We start from the raw sequence: 23,649 nt of genomic DNA, 5'->3' as shown, positions 1-23,649 counted from the left end.
AAGTTTACTATTCCTTATCTTTTTCAAAACCACCTAATTACTTTTCCACTTCTAATTTTCGAAAACAACTAACCACTTTTTCAAAATTCTTTTTAATTAACTAAATATTTTAAATTCTAATTTTATTTTATTTCTTTTCTTAAAATTCGAATTCTAACTTAATTAATTAAATAAAAATAAAAATATTTTTCTTCTCCCTCTTTTCAAAATTCGAATACTCTCTCTCTCATCTCTTTCTATTTATTTAATTATTTACTAACACTTCTCTTCTACTCATAATTCGAACCCCCTCCATCTCTCTGTGTTCGAATTCCTCTTATTCTCTCTCTACCTCATTCTTCTATTCTTCTATTCTTATACTCACATAAAGAAATCTCTATACTGTGACATAGAAAAATCCTCTTCTTTTCTATTCTCTTCTTTTTCATATGAGCAGGAACAAGGATAAGGACATTCTTGTTGAAACTGATCTTGAACCTGAAAGGACTCTGAAGAGGAAGCTAAGAGAAGCTAAAGCACAACACTACAGAGAGGACCTTACAAAAATTTTCGAAAAAGAAGTAGACACGGAAGCCGAACCCAACAACAATGGTGGAGATGCAAGGAAGGTGCTTGGTGACTTTACTGCACCAACTTCCGACTTCTATAGAAGAAGCATCTCAATTCCTGCCATTGGAGCAAACAACTTTGAGCTTAAGCCTTAATTAGTTTCTCTAATGCAGCAGAATTTCAAGTTTCATGGACTTCCATTGGAAGATCCTCATCAGTTCTTAGCTGAATTCTTGCAAATCTGTGACACTGTTAAGACCAATGGGGTTAATCCCGAGGTCTACAGACTTCTGCTTTTCCCTTTTGCTGTAAGAGACAGAGCTAGGATATGGTTGGACTCACAACCTAAAGAAAGCCTGAACTCTTGGAAAATTTTGGCCAATGCCTTATTGGCCAAATTCTTTCCACCTCAAAAGATGAGCAAGCTTAGAGTGGAAGTCCAAATCTTCAGACAGAAGGAAGGTGAATCCCTCTATGAAGCTTGGGAAAGATACAAGCAATTGATCAGAAGGTGTCCTTCTGACATGCTTTTAGAATGGAGCATCTTATGTATATTCTATGATGGTCCGTTTGAATTGTCTAAGATGTCATTGGACCACTCTGCTGGTGTATCTCTTCATCTGAAGAAAATACCTGCAGAAGCCCAGGAACTCATTGAAATGGTTTCAAAGAACTAGTTCATGTACACTTCTGAAAGAAATCCTGTGAATAATGGGATGACTCAAAAGAAAGAAGTTCTTGAGATCGATACTCTGAATGCCATATTGGCTCAGAATAAAATATTGACTCAGCAAGTCAATATGATTTCTCAGAATCTGATTGGATTGCAAGCTGCATCCGGCAGTACTAAAGAAGCCTCCTCTGAAGGAGAAGCTTATGACCCTGAGAATCCTACAATGGAAGTGGTGAATTACTTAGGAGAATCCTATGGAAACACCTACAATCCTTCATGGAGGAATCATCCTAATTTTTCATGGAAGGATCAGCAGAAGCCTAATCAAGGCTTTAATAATAATAATGGTGGGAGAAATAGGTTTGGCAATAGCAAGCCTTTTCCATCATCTTCTGAGAAACAGACAGAGAATTCTAAGCAGAGCCTCTCTGACTTAGCAACCATATTCTCTGATCTATCTAAGACCACTCTCAATTTCATGACTGAAACAAGGTCCTCCATCAGAAATTTGGAGGCACAAGTGGGTTAGCTGAGTAAAAGAGTTACTGAAACTCCTCCTAGTACTCTCCCAAGCAATACAGAAGAGAATCCCAAAAGAGAGTACAAGGCCATAAATATACCCAGAGTGGCCGAACCTATAGAGGAGGAAGAGGCAGTGATTTCCAATGAGGAAGACCTCAATAGACGTCCACTGACCACTAAGGAGTTCCCTCCTGAGGAACCAAATGAATCTGAGGCTCATACAAGGACCATAGAGATTCCACTGAACTTACTGTTGCCATTCATGAGCTCTTATGAGTATTCTTCTTCTGAAGAAGATGAAGATATTGTTAAAGAGCAAGTAGCTCAGTGTCTAGGAGTAATCATGAAGCTGAATGCTAAGTTATTTGGTAATGAGACTTGGGAGGATGAACCTCCATTGCTCATCAATGAACTGAATACTTTGGTTCAACTAAAATTACCTCAGAAGAAACCGAATCCCAGAAAGTTCTTAATACCCTGTACCATAGACACCATGACCTTTGAGAAGGCTCTGTGTGACCTGGGGTCAGGAATAAACCTCATGCCACTCTCTATAATGGAGAAACTAGGGATCTTTGAGGTACAAGCTGCAAGAATCTCACTGGAGATGGCAGACAAATAAATAAAATAGGCTTATGGACTCGTAGAGGCTGTCTTAGTGAAGGTTGAAGGCCTGTACATTCCTGCTGATTTCATAATCCTAGACACTGGGAAGGATGAGGATGAATCCATTATCCTTGGAAGACCCTTCCTAGCCACAGCAAGAGCTGTGATTGATGTGGACAAAGGAGAGTTAGTCCTTCAATTGAATGAGGACTACCTTGTGTTTAAGGCTCAAGGATCTTCTTCTGTAACCATGGAAAGGAAGAATAAAAAGCTTCTCTCAACACAGAGTCAAACAGAGCCCCCACACTCAACTTCTAAGTTTGGTGTTGGGAGGCCACCATTAAGCTCTGAGTCTCTGTGAAGCTCTCTAAGAGCTCACTGTCAAGCTATTGACATTAAAGAAGCACTTATTGGGAGGCAACCCAATATTATTTAATTATATTTATTTATAGAAATTTGTTTTCTATTGCCATGTTATGTTTTCTTTAGGTAGATGATCATGAGAAGTCACAAAAACAGCTGCAGAACTAAAGCGAAATTAAAAACAACATCAAAAATAGCACACCCTGAAGGACAGGCTTACTGGCGTTTAAACACCAGAAATGGCAGACAGACTGGCGTTAAACGCCAGAAAAGGATGTATGGCTGTCAGGCTGTCTGGCCAGTGTTAAACGCCAGAATTGGCAGACAGACTGGCGTTTAACGCTAGAAAAGGGCACCAGCCTGGCGTTTAACGCCAGAAAAGGTAGCAGAGATGGCGTTTAACGCCAGAAATGGCACACAGAGGGCGTTTAAATGCTAGAAAGGTGCAGGGAGCAGAATTCCTTGACACCTAAGGATCTGTAGACCCCACAGGATCCCCACCTACCCCAACTCACTTTCTCTCCTCTTCATAACACTCTTCCCCAAATACCCTTGACCAATCACATCAATACCTCTTCTCCAAACATCATTCACCTATCAAATCCTACCCTCTTCCCCACAATCTCTTCACCACTCACATCCATCCACTACTCCCTAAAAACCCATCATAAAACCCCACCTACCTCACCATTCAAATTCAAAACATTTCCCTCCCAAACCCAACCCCTTTATACACGACTTCCCTCTCTCTCTCTTACCCTATAAATACCCCTCCTTACCACCTTCAATTTCACACATCATAAACACTTAAACCCCCTTTGGCAGAATCTAAAACACCCTTCTATCTCCTCCATTTCTTCTTCTTCTCCTCCTTTCTTTCTTCTTTTGCTCGAGGACGAGCAAACCTTTTAAGTTTGGTATGGGAAAAAGCTCTGGTTTTTGTTTTTTCATAACCATTAATGGCACCTAAGACCGGAGAAACCTCTAGAAAGAGGAAAGGGAAGGCAATTGCTTCCACCTCCGAGTCATGGAAAATGGAGAGATTCATCTCAAAAGTCCATCAAGACCACTTCTATGAAGTTGTGGCCAAGAAAAAGGTGATCTCCGAGGTCCCCTTCATGCTAAAAAAGAGTGAATATCCAGAGATCCGACGTGAGGTTCGAAGAAGAGGTTGGGAAGTTCTCACCAACCCCATCCAACAAGTCAGAATCTTAATGGTTCAAGAGTTCTATGCTAACGCATGGATCACTAAGAACCATGATCAAAGTGTGAACCCAAACCCAAAGAATTGGCTCACAATGGTTTGGGAAAAATACTTAGATTTCAGTCCGAAAACTGTAAGGTTGGCATTCAACTTGCCAATGATGCAAGGAGATCCTCATCCTTTCACTAGAAGGGTCAACTTTGATCAAAGGTTGGACCAAGTCCTCATGGACATCTGTATGGAAGGAGCTCAATGGAAGAGAGACTCCAAAGGCAAGCCAGTTCAACTGAGAAGGCTTGACCTCAAGCCTGTGGCTAGAGGATGGTTAGAGTTCATCTAACGCTCTATCATTCCTACTAGCAACCGGTCTGAAGTTACTGTGGACTGGGCTATCATGATCCATAGTATCATGATTGGAGAAGAAGTAGAAGTTCATGAGATCATATCTCTAGAACTATACAAGGTGGCTGACAAGCCCTCCACTTTGGCAAGGTTAGCATTCCCTCGTCTCATCTGTAACCTATTCAATTCAGCAGGAATTGTCATAGAGGAAGATATCCTCATTGAAGAGGACAAACCCATCACAGAAAAAGGATGGAGCAAACAAGAGAGCCCACTCATGGACCTCAACAAGAGCACGAGGAAGTCCCTCATCAAGAAATCCCTGAGATGCCTTAAGGGATGCATTTTTCTCCACACAACTATTGGGAAAGACTCAACACCTCTTTAGGAGAATTGAGTTCCAACATGGAGCAACTAAGAGTGGAGCACCAAGAGCACTCCATTATCCTCAATGAAATCAGAGTGGACCAAAAGGCCATGAGAGAGGAGCAACAAAGGCAATGAAGAGACATAGAGGAGCTCAAGCACTCCATAGGATCTTCAAGAGGAAGAACTAGCTGCCGTTACTAAGGTGGACCCGTTCTTTAATTTCCTTGTTCTTATTTTTCTATTTTTTGGTTTCTATGCTTTATGTTTTGTCTATGTTTATGTCTTTATTATATGATCATTAGTGTCTAGTGTCTATGTCTTAAAGCTATGAATAATTCCATGAATCTTTCACCTTTCTTAAATGAAAAATGTTTTCTGAAAAAGAAAAAGAAGTACATGAATTTCAAATTCTATCTTGGAAATAGTTTAATTATTTTGATGTGGTGGCAATACTTTTTGTTTTCTGAATGAATGCTTGAACAGTGCATATTTTTTATAGTGAAGTTTATGAATGTTAAAGTTGTTGGCTCTTGAAAGAATAATGAAAAAAGAGAAATGCTATTGATAATCTAAAAAATCATAAAATTTATTCTTGAAGCAAGAAAAAGCAGTGAAAAACACAAAGCTTGCGAAAAAAAAGAAAAAGAGAAAGAAAAAGAAAAAGCAAGCAGAAAAAGCCAATAACCCTTTAAACTAAAAGGCAAGGGTAAAAAAGATCTAAGGCTTTGAGCATTAATGGATAGGAGGGCCCAAAGGAATAAAATCCTGGTCTAAGCGGCTAAATCAAGTTGTCCCTAACCATGTGCTTGTGGCGTGAAGGTGTCGAGTGAAAAGCTTGAGACTGAGCGGTTAAAGTCGTGGTTCAAAACAAAAAGAGTGTGCTTAAGAACTCTGGGCACCTCTAACTGGGGACTCTAGCAAAGCTAAGTCACAATCTGAAAAGGTTCACCCAGTTATGTGTCTGTGGCATTTATGTATCCAGTGGTAATACTGAAAAACAAAATGCTTAGGGTCATGGCCAAGACTAATAAAGTAGTTGTTCAAGAATCAACATACTAAACTAGGAGAATCAATAACACTATCTGAATTCTGAGTTCCCATGGATGCTAATCATTCTGAACTTCAAAGGATAAAGTGAGATGCCAAAACTGTTCAGAAGCAAAAAGCTATTAGCCCCGCTCATCTAATTGAAACTAATCTTCATTGATATTTTTGAAATTTATTGTATATTCTCTTCTTTTTATCCTATTCTTCTTTTAGTTGCTTGGGGACAAGCAATAATTTAAGTTTGGTGTTGTGATGAGCGGATAATTTATACCCTTTTTGGCATTGTTTTTACTTAGTTTTTAATATGTTTTAGTTACTTTTTATTATATTTTTATTAGTTTTTATGCAAAAATCTCATTTCTGGACTTTACTATGAGTTTTTGTATTTTTCTATAATTTCAGGTATTTTCTGGTTGAAATTGAGGGACCTGAGCAAAAGTCTGATTCAGAGGCTGAGAAAGGACTGCAGATGCTATTGGATTCTGACCCTCCTGTACTCGAAGTGGATTTTCTAGAGTTACAAAAGCCCAATTGGCTGTCTCTCAATTGCGTTGGAAAGTAGACATCTTGGGCTTTCTAGCAATGTATAATAGTCCATACTTTGCTCGAGATTTGATGGCCTAAACTGGTGTCTAAATACCAGCCAGAGACCCTTTTCTGGCGTAAAACGCCAGAACTGGCACCAGAACTGGAGTTAAACGCCCAAACTGGCATCCAAGCTGGCGTTTAACTCTAGAAAAGTCCTATGCACGTGTAAAGCTCAATGCTCAGCCCAAGCACACACCAAGTGGGTCCCAGAAGTAGATTTCTGAACTATCTACACTTAGTTACTTATTTTCTGTAATCCTTAGTAACTAGTTTTAGTATGAATAGCACTTTTACTATTGTATTTAGAGAGTTTTGAAACGAGCTTATGCCATATTTCACATTTGGAGGCTGGCCACACGGCCATGCCTAGACCTTTTTCTCTTATGTATTTTCTACGGTGGAGTTTCTACACCTCATAGATTAAGGTGCGGAGCTCTGCTGTTCTTCATGAATTAATGCAAGTACTATTGTTTCTCTTTCAATTCAGGCCTACTTCTTCTCCAAGATATACTCTCGTACTTAATTCAGTTAAGTCAGAATAAAAGGGTGACCCGTGACAATCACCCACTATCTTCGTTATTCGCTTAGCCAAGATCCGCGTGCCTGACAACCACAAGTGGTCTACATGATGTTCAACGTAGTCATTGGACGATAGCCGGAGTATATTCTCTTGGGTCTCTAATCCACGGACCGAGTCCGTGAGGTTAGAACCTTCGTGGTATAGGCTATAACCAATTGGCAGCATTCTTGAGATCCGAAAAGTCTAAACCTTGTCTGTGGTATTCTGAGTAAGATCTGGGAAGGGATGACTGGGACGAGCTTCAAACTCACGAATGTTGGGTGCAGTGACAGTGTGCAAAAGGATAGAGAAATCCTATTCTGACACTAGTGAGAACCGACAGATGATTAGCCGTGCGATAGCTGTGCCTGGTATTTTTCATCCGAGACGAGAAATCTGACAGTTGATTAGCCGTGCAGAAACCGTACCTAGTATTTTTCATCCGAGAGGATCATACAGCTTGCCATGGAAGGGAGCACACATGATTGGAAGAAGACAATAGGAAAGCAGAGGTTTAAAATCAACAAAGCATCTCCAAACGCTTATCTGAAATTCCCACCAATGATTTACATAAGTATCTTTATTTTAATTTACGTTTTATTTATCTTTCAATTATCAAAACCTCATAACCATTTGAATCCGCCTGACTAAGATTTACAAGATGATCATAGCTTGCTTCAAGCCGACAATCTCCGTGGGATCGACCCTTACTCACGTAAGGTATTACTTGGATGACCCAGTGCACTTGTTGGTTAGTTGTACCGAAGTTGTGAAAAGTGTGATCACAATTCTGGGCACCATCCCTCCAACCGAAGTACCTCCCGAGAATCCCGTCGAGAACCTTGCTACCGACGAAGACGATTGGGGCAAAGGGGCAATGATTGAGACTGATCCCGAGGTGATTATTATCACCAATCCAAAGAAAAGAAATACAAACTCTAGTTCGGAGAATGTATTATGTTTGTTGAGCCAGAGATTGGTACTTAAATTTCTGTTTCCGTCTTCAAAATTTCAGTACCTCCAAAAATTAGGGACACTGGAGATTGAAAATTTTGAAGACGAAGACAGAAATTTTAATTATAATTTGTACCTAAATTACCCCCATTCTAATTCAATAATTCAAACATTACCCTAATGTAAATCAGGGCTTCATTGTTAACTCTCGTGACTCCTTCATCTTCTCATTCTTCTTCAAGGACATCACTGTAGCCTCTGCATCACCAGTTTAAGAACAACCACCTTGTCGCCGCTAGCGTAGCCACCGCTAGGTAAGTGAGTCATCATTTTCAAGTTCATCTTCGTAGCCCCATGTTCTCATCTCCTTGTTTTCTCCTTCATAGGACAACAATCGAAGAACCAAGTTGTCGCCTCTCCCCTGTTGCTGTCGACGTCAATCACCAACTCGTCGTCCTAGCTACTGTGACCTAGGTTAGTTGTAGCCAAATATTGTTTAATTTACTGATTCTGTTCATTTTTTTGTCGTGCCCTAATATGTGCATTTGGTCGTGACCTAGCAATAGGACTTTTCTCTTCTCATGATATTCAATTACTATTGTGTAATGCTTAAATCAAATTTTTGTGTGTTTGAAAGGTGTATTTATACTCAGAACCTCTTAAGCTTTTGTTTTGTTTGGTTACTTTGATTTGAAAAAATTAAAGTTTAAAAAGAGACAACTTACTATTTTGCTTGATTTGTCATTATTTTCTTAATGGTGTGAAGTAGTAGCACTGAAGTTGAAGAAATTCTTTGCCTAGTTTTGTAATATAGTTCAAATTTAGTTGCTTTGTTGAAAAAATAGAGTACAAAGTCTGTTTTATATAATGTTAAATGTGTTGTAATGTAGTTCAGATTTAGTTGCTTGATTTATATCAATTTACTTGCTTTTTCAAGTTATGTCTCCTTTAAATTTCTCATATAATTATGCTTGATATGGCTTAGGTCTGTGACGGCACATTTAGCTTTTTCTTCATTCATAAGGCTTTGTTATTACAATAAGTATTTTGGCTGAGATGATGTTTATAAATATTGGAAGGAAATATATAAAGTTGCTCCCAAATTATTATGGAGTTATGCTGATTATTTCTCTCAAGTCTCAACCACTTCACATTTTAATTCTATATGCAATGATAGAGGAACTAATTTTCTCTCATTATTCATTAGCTTCTAATTTTTTTTTACTTTTTGGAAGACTTTGATTTGGTTAAAGGAAAAAAAATTACTTTCAATTTATGAAATGATAGAGATTAATCACTATTACCATTTCTATTGTGTTTCTATTGTATTTTCTGTTTTGATTTCCAATTGAAACTAAAATAAAATGGAGAAGTAAATAGAGTTACATGTATTTTGTTTCTAGCTTCTTATTCTTCTTTTTGGTTCTAAGAAGATAAAGAAGAGTTTGCATGAGAAGTGTTAGATTAAGTTGAATGTTTATGCATTTTTTAATGAAATGACTTTGCTAAGAAGAAATGGAGCGGTAAAAAATTATTAAGTGATACGTGTCTTTTTATGAAGAGTTGAGATCCAAGAATGAATATTTGATATTGTTCTTTGTTCTTACATTATTTGTTTACTTTAGGGATAGAAGTAGTGGGCAACTGTCGTTAGGTGGAAAAATGAATAGTAGAATTAAATGTGAGGCTTTAGAGTGTATTATTGGCGAGGGTGATAGGAATTGTATTTGAGAGTTGAGAATGAACACAAATGCCTTTGTTAATTTGTGTGAGTTGCTCCAAGTTCAAGGAGGACTTAAAAAGGATGGTCATGTAAGTTTGCCGGAGCAAGTTGCAATTTTCTTAATTATCTTAGTGCATCACAAAAAAGCCATAGTCTACAGGTTAGATTTTGTAGGTCCAGAGAAACAATTAGTAAATATTTCAATAAGGTTTTAAAGGTTGTTATACGTATTCAAAGCATTTTGTATGCCAAGGCCATACCAGTTGAAGAGGATTGTGTTGACCCCACATGGAGAAGGTTTAAGGTATAGCTTAATCGATTATGTGTATGATTTGTTTTTCAGCCTAAAGGATTTTATATCTGAGTATCATAACTTTCTTTGGATTATAGGGTTGTTTGGAAGCATTAGACGACATTTATATAGAGGTGACAGTCTTCGAGTTCGAAAAGTCAAGATATCAAACAAGAAAGGGTAAAATCTGTACCAATGTCTTAGGAGTGTGTAACCGAGAGATGGGATTTGTTTATGTACTCAGTGGATGGGAAGGATCGGCATCTGATTCACGGATACTTCGATATGCAATCACTCGTCATAATAGTCTTAAGATACCCCACAGTAATTATGCCATCTTTGGATTTAAGCCTATAAATATAGCTTGAGTTCACGATAGTTAAGCTTACGTTGTTTGTATTACTTATTGGTGCCCGAAATTGTGATGTCCAGGCTCGAACAATCCCTGGCAACGTGAGCAACTTGGTATGCGTAATCATGATTACACTTTGATTATGGAAAATTCATGGCTCTTTCTTTCCCTGGCAGTGGCGCCAAGAACATGGTGCCAATACAATGGTTCACAACTTCGATACAACTAACCAGCAAGTGCACTGGGTCGTCCAAGTAATACCTTACGTGAGTAAGGGTCGAATCCCACGGAGATTGTTGGTATGAAGCAAGCTATGGTCACCTTGTAAATCTCAGTCAGGCGGATAACAACAGTAATGGGTTTTCGAAAATAATTAATAAAAGTAAAGATAGAGGTACTTATGTAAATCATTGGTAGGGGTTTCAGGTAAGCGAATGGAGATGCTTTTCGTTCCTCTGAACCTCTGCTTTCCTGCTATCTTCATCCAGTCAGTCTTACTCCTTTCCATGGCTGGCTTTATGCAAGGGCATCACCGTTGTCAGTGGCTACATCCCCTCCTCTCAGTGAAAAATATGCTCACATGCTCTGTCACAGCACGGCTAATCATCTGTCGGTTCTCGATCATGCTGGAATAGGATTCACCCTCCTTTTGCGTCTGTCACTAACGCCCAGCAATCGCGAGTTTGAAGCTCGTCACAGTCATTCAATCATTGAATCCTACTCGGAATACCACAGACAAGGTTTAGACTTTCCGGATTCTCTTGAATGCCGCCATCATTCTAGCTTACGCCACGAAGATTCTGATTAGGAGATCTAAGAGATATTCATTCAATCGAAGGTAGAACGGAAGTGGTTGTCAAGCACGCGTTCATAGGGAATGATGATGATTGTCACGTTCATCACATTCAGGTTGAAGTGCGAATGAGTATCTTAGAAGCGAAATAAGAAGAATTGAATAGAAAACAGTAGTACTTTGCATTAATCTTTGAGGAACAGCAGAGCTCCACACCTTAATCTATGGAGTGCAGAAACTCTACTGTTTGAAAATACATAAGTGAAGGTCCAGGCATGGCCGAGATGGCCAGCCCCTCTGATCTAAGAACCAGGCGTTCAAAGATAATTCCTAAGATTCAAAAATGGTTCAAAAGATATCTAATACAATAGTGAAAGGTCCTATTTATAATAAACTAGCTACTAGGGTTTACAAAAGTAAGTAATTGATGCATAAATCCACTTCCGGGGCCCACTTGGTGTGTGCTTGGGCTGAGCTTGAGTGTTGCACGTGTAGAGGTCCTTCTTGGAGTTGAACGCCAGCTTTTGTGCCAGTTTGGGCGTTCAACTCTGGTTTTGGCTCCTTTTCTGGCGCTGGACGCCAGATTTGGGCAGAAAGCTGGCATTGAACGCCAGTTTACGTCGTCTATTCTTGGTCAACGTATGTACTATTATATATTGCTGGAAAGCCCTGGATGTCTACCTTCCAACGCAATTGGAAGCGCGCCATTTCGAGTTCTGTAGCTCCAGAAAATCCACTTTGAGTGCAGGGAGGTCAGAATCCAACAGCATCAGCAGTCCTTCTTCAACCTCTGAATCTGATTTCTGCTCAAGTCCCTCAATTTCAGCCAGAAAATACCTGAAATCACAGAAAAACACACAATCTCATAGTAAAGTCCAGAAATGTGAATTTAACATAAAAACTAATGAAAACATCCCTAAAAGTAACTAGATCCTACTAAAAACATACTAAAAACAATGTCAAAAAGCGTATAAATTATCCGCTCATCACAACACCAAACTTAAATTGTTGCTTGTCCCCAAGCAACTGAAAATCAAATAGGATAAAAAGAAGAGAATATACTATAAATTCCAAACTATCAATGAAGCATAGCTTCAATCATATGAGCGGGACTTATAGCTTTTTGCCTCTTGAATAGTTTTGGCATCTCACTTTATCCATTGAAGTTCAGAATGATTGGCATCTATAGGAACTCAGAGTTCAGATAGTGTTATTGATTCTCCTAGTTCAGTATGATGATTCTTGAACACAGCTTTTTATGAGTCTTGGCCGTGGCCCTAAGCACTTTGTTTTCCAATATTACCACCAGATACATAAATGTCACAGACACATAATTGGGTGAACCTTTTCAGATTGTGACTCAGCTTTGCTAGAGTCCCCAATTAGAGGTGTCCAGGGTTCTTAAGCACACTCTTTTTTTTGCTTTGGACCTTGACTTTAACCGCTCAGTCTCAAGTTTTCACTTGACACATACACGCCACAAGCACATGGTTAGGGACAGCTTGGTTTAGCCGCTTAGACCAGGATTTTATTCCGTTAGGCCCTCCTATCCACTGATGCTCAAAGCCTTGGGATCCTTTTTATTTGCCCTTGCCTTTTGGTTTTAAGGGTTATTGGCTTTTTGCTCTTGCCTCTTGGTTTTAAGAGCTTTGGCTTTTTCTGTTTGCTTTTTCTTTTTCTTTCTATATTTTTTTTTTCGCCCATTTTTTTTTCTGCAAGCTTTGTTCTTTGCTGCTTTTTCTTGCTTCAAGAATCATTTTTATGATTTTTCAGATTATCAAATAACATGTCTCCTAGTCATCATTCTTTCAAGAGCCAACATATTTAACATTCTTAAACAACAACTTCAAAAGACATATGCACTGTTCAAGCATACATTCAGAAAACAAGAAGCATTGTCACCACATCAATATAATTAAACTAAGTTCAAGGATAAATTCGAAACTTATGTACTTCTTGTTCTTTTGAATTAAAACATTTTTCATTTAAGAGAGGTGATGGATTCATAGGATATTCATAACTTTAAGACAAAGTTACTAACTACTAATGATCATGTAATGAAGACACAAACACAGATAGGCACATAACATAGAAAACGAAAAACAGAAGAAATAAGAACAAGGAATGAATCCACCTTAGTGATGGTGGTGTTTCCTTCTTGAGGAACCAATGATGTCCTTGAGCTCTTCTATGTCTCTTCCTTGTCTTTGTTGCTCCTCCCTCATTGCTTTTTGATCTTCTCTTATTTCATGAAGCATGATGGAGTGCTCTTGATGTTCCACCCTTAGTTGTCCCATATTGGAACTCAATTCTCCTAGGGAGGTGTTGATTTGCTCCCAATAGTTTTGTGGAGGAAAGTGCATTTGAGGCATCTCCGGGATCTCATGGTGATGAGCTTCATACGCCTCTTAAGCTCCATGAATGGGCTCTCTTGCTTGCTCCATCTTCTTCTTAGTGATGGGCTTGTCCTCTTTAATGAGGATATCTCCCTCTATGTCAATCCCAGCCGAATTGCATAGGTGGCAGATGAGGTGAGGAAAGGCTAACCTTGCCATAGTGGAGGACTTGTCAGCCACCTTGTAGAGTTCTTGAGGTATAATCTCATGAACTTCCACCTCTTCTCCAATCATGATGCTATGGATCATGATGGCCCGGTCTATAGTAACTTCAGACCGATTGCTAGTGGGAATGATTGAGCATTGAATGAACTCCAACCATCCTCTAGCTACAGGCTTGAGGTCCAATCTTCTTAGTTGAACCGGCTTGCCTTTGGAGTCAATCTTTCATTGAGCTCCTTCTACACATATGTTCATAAGGACTTGGTTCAACCTTTGATTAAAGTTGACCCTCCTTGTGTAGGGGCGTGCGTTCTCTTCCATGTTTGGCAAGTTGAATGCCAACCTCACATTTTCCGGACTAAAATCCAAGTATTTCCCCCGAACCATTGTAACATAGTTCTTTGGATCCAGGTTCTTACTTTGATCATGGTTCTTGGTGATCCATGCATTAGCATAGAACTCTTGAACCATTAGGATGCCGACTTGTTGGATGGGATTTGTTAGAACTTCCCAACCTCTTCTTTGAATTTCATGTCGGATCTCCGGATACTCATTTCTTTTGAGTTTGAAAGGGGCCTCAGGGATCACCTTCTTCTTGGCCACAACATCATAGAAGTGGTCTTGATGGGCTTTGGAGATGAACCTTTCCATCTCCCATGACTCGGATGTGGAAGCTTTTGTCTTCCCTTTCCCCTTTCTAGAGGATTCTCCGGTTTTAGGTGCCATCAATGGTAATGGAAAAATAAAAAGCTTATGCTTTTACCACACCAAACTTAGAATTTTGCTCGCCCTCGAGCAAGAGATGAAAGAATAGATGAAGAAGAAGAAGAAATGGAGGAGAGGGAGAGTGGGGATGTGTTTCGGCCAAGAAGTGTGTAGAGGGGTGTGTTGTGTGAATTTGATGAAGAATGAAGGGCTTTATATAGGGAAGGGAAGGGGGAAAGGTTTCGGCCATATGGGTGGGTTTGGGTGGAAAATTGGTTTTGAATTTTGAAGGTAGGTGGAGTTTATAAGGTAGGTTTATGGGGAAGAGTGGATGGATGTGAGTGAAGGTAGGTGGAGATCCTATGGGGTCCACAGATCCTGAGTGGATCCTGTAGGGTCCACAGATCCTGAGTGAATCCTGTGGGGTCCACAGATCCTGAGGTGTTCAAGGATTTACATCTCTGCACCCATTAAGCATGTAAAAATGCCTTTGTACACAACTCTGGGCGCTCAGCGCCAGGTTGGTGGCCATTTTGGGCGTTCAACGCCCATTTGTGTGCCATTTCTGGCGTTGAACGCCAGAACCATGCCTGTTCTGGCGTTCAGCGCCCAGAAGCTGCCCATTTTGGGCGTTCAGCGCCAGAACCATGCTCTGTTCTGGCGCTGAACGCCAGACAGATGCTCCTCCAGGGTGTGATTTTTCTTCTGCTGTTTTTGATTCTGTTTTCAATTTTTATATTTATTTTGTGACTCCACATGATCATAAACCTACAAAGACATATAACTAAGAAAAATATAGTTAGATAAATAAACATTGGGTTGCCTCCCAACAAGCGCTTCTTTAATGTCAATAGCTTGACAGTGGGCTCTCATGGAGCCTCACAGATGTGCAGAGCTTTGTTGAGACTTTCCAACACCAAACTTAGAGTTTGGATATGGGAGTTCAACACCAAACTTAGAGTTTGGTTGTGGCCTCCCAACACCAAACTTAGAGTTTGACTGTGGGGGCTCTGGTTGACTCTGCTTTGAGAGAAACTTTTCATGCTTCCTCTCCATGGTTGCAGAGGGAGGTCCTTGAGTTTTAAACACAAGGGAGTTCTTATTCCATTGAAGGACTATTTCACCTCTGTCAACATCAATCACAGCTCTTGCTGTGGCCAGGAAAGGTCTTCCTAAGATGATGGATTCATCCTCTTCCTTTCCAGTATCCAGGACTATGAAATCAGCAGGGATGTAAAGGCCTTCAACCTTTACTAACACGTCCTCTACTTGTCCATAAGCCTGTTTTCTTGAGCTGTCTGCCATCTCTAATGAGATTTTAGCAGCTTGCACCCCATAGATTCCCAGTTTCTCTATTACAGAGAGGGGCATGAGGTTTATTCCTGAACCAAGGTCACACAGAGCCTTAAAGATCATGGTGCCTATGGTACAGGGTATTATGAACTTTCCAGGATCCTGTCTCTCCTGAGGCAATGTCAGTTGATCCAGATCACTTAGTTCATTGATGAACAAGGGAGGTTCAACTTCCCAAGTATCAATGCCAAATAATTTGGCATTCAGCTTTATGATTGCACCAAGAAACTTGGTAGTTTGCTCTTCAGTAACATCCTCATTCTCTTCAGAAGAGGAATACTCATCAGAGCTCATGAAGGGCATAAGGAGGTTCAATGGAATCTCTATGGTCTCTAGATGAGCCTCAAAGTCCTTTGGTTCCTCAGAGGGAAGCTCCTTATTGATCACTGGACGTCCCAGGAGGTCTTCCTCCTTGGGATTCACGTCCTCCACTCCCCTTGTAGGTTCGGCCATAGTGCTTATGTCAATGGCCTTGCACTCTCCTTTTGGGTTCTCTTCGGTATTGCTTGGGAGAGTACTGGGAGGGATTTCAGTGATCCTTTTACTCAACTGGCCCACTTGTGCTTCCAAATTTCTAATGGAAGATCTTGTTTCATTCATGAAAATTACAGTAGCCTTAGACAGATCAGAGACTAAGTTTGCCAAATTAGAAGTATTTTGTTCAGAGTTCTCTGTCTGTTGCTGAGTGGATGATGGAAAAGGTTTATTATTGCTAAACCTGTTTCTTCCACCATTATTAAAGCCTTGTTGAGGCTTTTGATCCTTCCATGAGAAATTTGGATGATTTCTCCATGATGAGTTATAGGTGTTTCCATAAGGTTCACCTAAATAATTTACCTCTGCTATTGCAGGGTTCTCAGGATCATAAGCTTCTTCTTTATAAGAAGCCTCTTGAGTACTGTTGGATGCAGCTTGCATTCCATTCAGACTTTGAGAAATCATATTGACTTGCTGAGTCAATATTTTGTTCTGAGCCAATATGGCATTCAGAGTATCAACTTCAAGAACTCCCTTCTTCATAGGCGTCCCATTACTCACAGGATTCCTTTCAGAAGTGTACATGAACTGGTTATTTGCAACCATGTCAATGAGTTCTTGAGCTTCTGCAGGCGTTTTCTTTAGGTGAATGGATCCACCTGCAGAAGTGTCCAGTGACATCTTTGATAGCTCAGATAAACCGTCATAGAATATATCCAGGATAGTCCATTCTGAAAGCATGTCAGAAGGACACTTTTTGGTCAGCTGTTTGTATCTTTCCCAAGCTTCATAGAGGGATTCACCTTCTTTCTGTCTGAAGGTTTGAACATCAGCCCTAAGCTTGCTCAGCTTTTGAGGAGGAAAGTACTTGGCTAAGAAAGCTGTGACCAGCTTATCCCAAGAGTTCAGGCTATCTTTAGGTTGAGAGTCCAACCATATTCTAGCTCTATCTCTTACAGCAAAAGGAAAAAGCATGAGCCTGTAGACTTCAGGATCTACTCCATTAGTCTTAACAGTATCACATATCTGCAAGAATTCAGTTAAGAACTGAAAAGGATCTTCAGATGGAAGTCCATGAAACTTGCAGTTCTGCTGCATCAGAGAAACTAATTGAGGTTTCAGCTCAAAGTTGTTTGCTCCAATGGCAGGAATGGAGATGCTTCTTCCATGTAAATTGGAATTAGGTGCAGTAAAGTCACCAAGCATCTTCCTTACATTATTATTATTTTCGGCTGCCATCTCCTCTTCCTGTTCGAAAATTTCTAAAAGGTTATCTCTGGATTGTTGTATTTTAGCTTCTCTTAGTTTCCTTTTCAGAGTCCTTTCAGGTTCTGGATCTGCTTCCACAAGAATGTTCTTATCCTTGCTCCTGCTCATATGACAAAGAAAAGGGCACAGAAAAATAATAATAATAATAGAGATCCTTTATACCACAGTATAGGGATCCCTGTGTGAGTAGAAGAAGAGGGGGGAGACAGAGAATGTAATGTAATGGAAGAAACACAACTGTGAGGAGGGTTGAGATGTGAGATGAGATATTAGTAAATGAATAAATAAATAGAATAAGATGGGAGAGGGAGAATTTTCGAAAAATATTTTTGAAAAAGAGTTAGTGATTTTCGAAAATGGTTTTTTTTGAAAAATGTTAGTATTTTTCGAAAATTTTTAAAATCAAAAATAAAAATAAGAATAATTAGTTAATTAAAAAGAAATTTTTGAAAAAGAGGGAAGATATTTTCGAAAATTAGAGAGAGAGAGTTAGTTAGGTAGTTTTGAAAAAGATAAGAAACAAACAAAAAGTTAGTTAGTTAGTTAAAATAGATTTTGAAAAGGTGAGAAGTTAGGAAGTTCGAAAAGATATTTTGAAATCATATTTTGAAAAAGATAAGATAAGAAGATATTTTTGAAAACATAAGATTGAAATTGGTTTTGAAAAAGATTTGATTTTTTTTTTTTTTGAAATCACAATTAATGACTTGATTCACAAGAAATCACAAGATATGATTCTAGAATTTAAAGTTTGAATCTTTCTTAACAAGCAAGTAACAAACTTGAAATTTTTGAATCAAAACATTAATTGTTATTGTTATTTTCGAAAATTTGTGATAAAAATAAGAAAAAGATTTTTGAAAAATTTTTGGAATTTTCGAAAATAACTAAGAAATTTGAAAAAGATTTGATTTTTGAAAAAGATTTTGAAAAAAGAGAAGATTTTCAAATTGAAAATTTGATTTGACTCATAAGAAACAACTTGATTTTTTAAAAATTTTTGAAAAAATCGACTCAAATTTTTTAATTTATGAGAGAAAATAGGGAAAGATATTTTTTTTTTATTTTTGAAATTTTTATGATGAGAGAGAAAAACACTAAAAAGATGCAATGCATGAAATTTTTAGATCAAAACATGTGATGCATGCAAGAATGCTATGAATGTCAAGATGAACACCAAGAACACTATGAATGTCAAGATGAACATCATAGACACAATTTTGAAATTTTTAATGCAAAAAAAACATGCAAGACACCAAACTTAGAATTCTTTAATGCTTAGACACTAAGAATTCAAGAATGCATATGAAAAACACCAAACAACACAAAACAAAAAATCATCAAGATCAAACAAGAAGACTTACCAAGAACAACTTGAAGATCATGAAGAACACTATGAATGCATGAAATTTTCGAAAAATGCAAGATGCACATGCAACACCAAACTTATAACATGACTCAAGACTCAAACAAGAAACACAAAAAATGTTTTTGATTTTTATGATTTTCCAATTTTTTTGGATTTTTTTCGAATATGAAAAAGAAAAAATAAGGATTCCAAAATTTTTAACATGAATTCCAGGAATCTTGCATTCTTAGTCTAAAGCTTCAGTCCAGGAATTAGACATGGCTCACTAGCCAGCCAAGCTTTCAATGAAAGCTCCAGTCCAAAACACTAAACATGGCCAATGGCCAGCCAAGCTTCAGCATTTAACATCAGAGTATATTGCTCTTGATAACAAATTGCAAGCCTCAGTCCAAATAAATTTAGACATGGCTTTACAGCCAGCCAGGCTTCACATGCTTCATGAAACACTAGAATTCATTCTTAAAAATTCTGAAGAAAAATATTTTTTGAAAACATTTTTTTTTTCGAAAACAAAGGATAAAATTTTGAAATATTTTTGAAAAATTTTTTTGAAAGGAAAACAAAAAGAAAATTACCTAATCTAAGCAACAAGATGAACCGTCAGTTGTCCAAACTCGAACAATCCCCGGCAACGGCGCCAAAAACTTGGTGCCCGAAATTGTGATGTCCAGGCTCGAACAATCCCTGGCAACGTGAGCAACTTGGTACGCGTAATCGTGATTACACTTTGATTATGGAAAATTCATGGCTCTTTCTTTCCCTGGCAGTGGCGCCAAGAACATGGTGCCAATACCATGGTTCACAACTTCGATACAACTAACCAGCAACTGCACTAGGTCGTCCAAGTAATACCTTACGTGAGTAAGGGTCGAATCCCACGGAGATTGTTGGTAAGAAGCAAGCTATGGTCACCTTGTAAATCTCAGTCAGGCGGATAACAACAGTAATGGGTTTTTGAAAATAATTAATAAAAGTAAAGATAGAGGTACTTATGTAAATCATTGGTAGGGGTTTCAGGTAAGCGAATGGATATGCTTTTCGTTCCTCTAAACCTCTGCTTTCCTGCTATCTTCATCCAGTCAGTCTTACTCCTTTCCATGGCTGGCTTTATGCAAGGGCATCACCGTTGCCAGTGGCTACATCCCCTCCTCTCAGTGAAAAATATGCTCACATGCTCTGTCACAGCACAGCTAATCATCTGTCGGTTCTCGATCATGCTGGAATAGGATTCACCCTCCTTTTGCGTCTGTCACTAACGCCCAGCAATCGCGAGTTTGAAGCTCGTCACAGTCATTCAATCATTGAATCCTACTCGGAATACCACAGACAAGGTTTAGACTTTTCGGATTCTCATGAATGCCGCCATCATTCTAGCTTACGCCACGAAGATTTTGATTAGGAGATCTAAGAGATATTCATTCAATCGAAGGTAGAACGGAAGTGGTTGTCAGGCACGCGTTCATAGGGAATGATGATGATTGTCACGTTCATCACATTCAGGTTGAAGTGCGAATGAGTATCTTAGAAGCGAAATAAGAAGAATTGAATAGAAAACAGTAGTACTTTGCATTAATCTTTGAGGAACAGCAGAGCTCCACACCTTAATCTATGGAGTGGAGAAACTCCACCGTTTGAAAATACATAAGTGAAGGTCCAGGCATGGCCGAGATGGCCAGCCCCTCTAATCTAAGAACCAGGCGTTCAAAGATAATTCCTAAGATTCAAAAATGGTTCAAAAGATATCTAATACAATAGTGAAAGGTCCTATTTATAATAAACTAGCTACTAGGATTTACAAAAGTAAGTAATTGATGCATAAATCCACTTCCGGGGCCCACTTGGTGTGTGCTTGGGCTGAGCTTGAGTGTTGCACGTGTAGAGGTCCTTCTTGGAGTTGAACGCCAGCTTTTGTGCCAGTTTGGGCGTTCAACTCTGGTTTTGGCTCCTTTTCTGGCGCTGGACGCCAGATTTGGGCAGAAAGCTGGCATTGAACGCCAGTTTACGTCGTCTATTCTTGGTCAACGTATGTACTATTATATATTGCTGGAAAGCCCTGGATGTCTACCTTCCAACGCAATTGGAAGCGCGCCATTTCGAGTTCTGTAGCTCCAGAAAATCCACTTTGAGTGCAGGGAGGTCAGAATCCAACAGCATCAGCAGTCCTTCTTCAACCTCTGAATCTGATTTCTGCTCAAGTCCCTCAATTTCAGCCAGAAAATACCTGAAATCACAGAAAAATACACAATCTCATAGTAAAGTCCAGAAATGTGAATTTAACATAAAAACTAATGAAAACATCCCTAAAAGTAACTAGATTCTACTAAAAACATACTAAAAACAATGTCAAAAAGCGTATAAATTATCCGCTCATCACTTATCTATAGGGAATTACTATTTAGTTGATGCTGGTTACACAAATGGTCCTGGGTTTCTAGTACCATGTAAAGGCACTCGATATCATGTTAGAGAGTGGGCCCAAGGAGCACGTGCACCTCGCAATTATCAAGAATATTTTAATAGGGTTCATTCTTCTGCCGGGAATATTATTGAGCGATGCTTTGGTTTGCCCAACAAGAGATGGTCATTCTTAAGAAGCCCTAGCTTTTACCCTCTGAAGACACAAAGTCAAATAATTATTGCTTGTTGTTTGCTGAAAAATTTTATTCGAAAGAGTATGGATATGGATCTGGAGGAGCAAGGTAGCATATTGGAGGAATTTTCGCCTGATGGAGATGAACCATAGAATGAAATGATCGATGTAGTTGAAAACACAAACGAGTGGACACACTAACATGATAACATAGCAACTGAGATGTATGAAGAGTGGCGAACTAGTCGTATGGAGTAGTAATATCTTAATTTGTATTGTAGCAGAGTAATGAACGTTGTCATCGATTAATTTATGTTGTAATAGCTGCATTTTAGTTTGTAAGACTTGTTGTGAAGGGAAACATTGTAATAGCAACTTTTCATTTGTAATAGAAACTATTTGTTTGTGGTTATTAAAAATGTTTGTGACTATTAAAACTGTTTATGGTTGTTTTTCACAATTGTATTTGTTTGTGGTTTAGGGTTTACACTTGTTGTATTTGTTTATGGTTATTTATGTTAATTTTGTTAGGTGATAATGGACGGCAAATGCATATGGAGTGATGAAGAGACTAATGCTTTTGTTGGCTTCATGGAGGAATTTGTTGTAGATGGTCAGAGGGTTGATTGTGGTCAATTTAAACCTGAAACTTTTGAGAAACTAGCTCTGAAGATGCTGGAAGCCTTTCCTGGGTGTACCCTAATCACAAAACACTGCAAGAATAAGTATAAGCATTTGAAGGAGAAGTATCAGTACGCCACTGACATGCTTGCATGCAGTGAATTTGGTTGGAATCATGAAAAACAATGTGTCAAGGTTGACTGCAAAAATGTCCTTGATACATGGTTGAAGGTCTGTGTGATGTTGTTCCTATTTGAATGACTTGTATCTTTTTTTTGTATATACTAACTATAATCCTATTTTTGTTTTTGCAGGCACATCCAACCAAGTTCTATAGTCTTGGCAAGCCCTTTCCTCTATTTTACCGGTTGCAGAGTATATTCGGTAAGGATAGAGCCACGAGAACAGGTGCAGTTAGTGGCTTTGATGCAGAGGAACAGGTTAATGAAGAGACTAAAGACCAAGCAATTGGATTTGATGACTTTGAAATGTCTTCAAATTCAGACATCGATGGAGGGAAAGCAGTGCAAAGACAAGTCTCACATTCTGAAGCTGGTGCGAATGGAGGAAGCATAAGGCGTTATGGGAAGAAGAGAAAGCAAGCTAATGTTTTAGAGAGGATGACTAACCATATCCAGCAATCTTCCACTGACCAAGGGAAGAATGCCCAACTACTTGCTGATGTCATCGTTGGAGTGAACGAGAAGTTTAAGGTCGGTGAGAAGCTTACACAACTTAGGTTTGGTGATGACGAGGTGGTGAAGGTAGTGTTGAAGTTTGTTGAGAGTCCGAATGTGTGTGCTCATTTCTGGGGCTTGTCAGATTCACAAGAGATTGCCCTTATGCATTCCATTATCTGAAGTTGTCATGTGACTGAAACTTGTTATATGGATTTGACTTAGTATATTATATTGGAACTATAGGGTTTTAGTATGCATTAGATGGTTATACATTAGATGGTTTAAGGTACAACTTATATTTGGTATACATTTGGCTGGATATTTTGGTATTGCTTTTCTTTTGGTACGTATTGAGTAGGTGCATTGATGCTTAGTACCATATTTTGGTTTTAATTGTGTTATTGAGCACAAAACATTTCAATATAAGTTGACTGTTATTTTAATTTTTGGTTTTGTTGCTGAAATTCAGGATCCTGTAAAGAGGAAAAAATGTTTGGTCTATTTCAATATAATATAAAGAGGGATATCATTCTGTATTTTGGCCTGAGAAAATGCTTATTAAGAAATGCAAAGTAAGTGGGTGTAAAGATTTGAGCTTTGTATCGTTTCTTGGGGATTTTTTAGTGGGGAAGGGGGAGTGAATGAGTGTAGATATTTGATGGTGATGATAATATGCTTTCCTTAGCCAATGAACTGCAAATGAATTTGTGGCTCATTCCGGTAATGTGAATTGTTTAAGGATAGGAAAGAAGGCATGCCGCCTTTTCGCAACAGGAGGGTATGATCAAAATGTCAATCTATGGACAATTGGGAAATCACTTGTATTAATGGTTATTTTGGTTGCCGCTGTTGTTTCTATAGTATGGATTATGACTACTAGTGGATCATTAGTTAGTTTAAGAAGGGTCATGTGCACTGTATTGCAACTTATGTTATTGTTTGTGGCAGCAAACCCATGATCTTAACAATACTTTCTGCTATGAAGAGATGCATTCATACATACATACAAGGGGATCTTAACAATAAAGGGATGCATTCGTACATACAAAGGTCATAGCCAGTACATTAGTACTATCGAATTCTCCAGATGG

At 38.7% G+C, this 23,649-nt stretch overlaps 1 non-coding gene across 1 annotated transcript; it reads right to left on the bottom strand.

Annotated features, from left to right (window-relative positions):
* Positions 1-971: 971 nt before the first annotated feature.
* Positions 972-1,079, bottom strand: LOC112724809 (small nucleolar RNA R71). The gene has a single exon (XR_003163954.1). It is a non-coding gene; the product is annotated as a small nucleolar RNA R71 (small nucleolar RNA).
* Positions 1,080-23,649: the final 22,570 nt, after the last annotated feature.

This window comes from Arachis hypogaea, chromosome 11 (assembly GCF_003086295.3).
Source record: "Arachis hypogaea cultivar Tifrunner chromosome 11, arahy.Tifrunner.gnm2.J5K5, whole genome shotgun sequence".
NCBI classification, from domain to species: Eukaryota; Viridiplantae; Streptophyta; class Magnoliopsida; order Fabales; family Fabaceae; genus Arachis; species Arachis hypogaea.
This window is presented reverse-complemented; position numbering and strand designations above follow the sequence as displayed.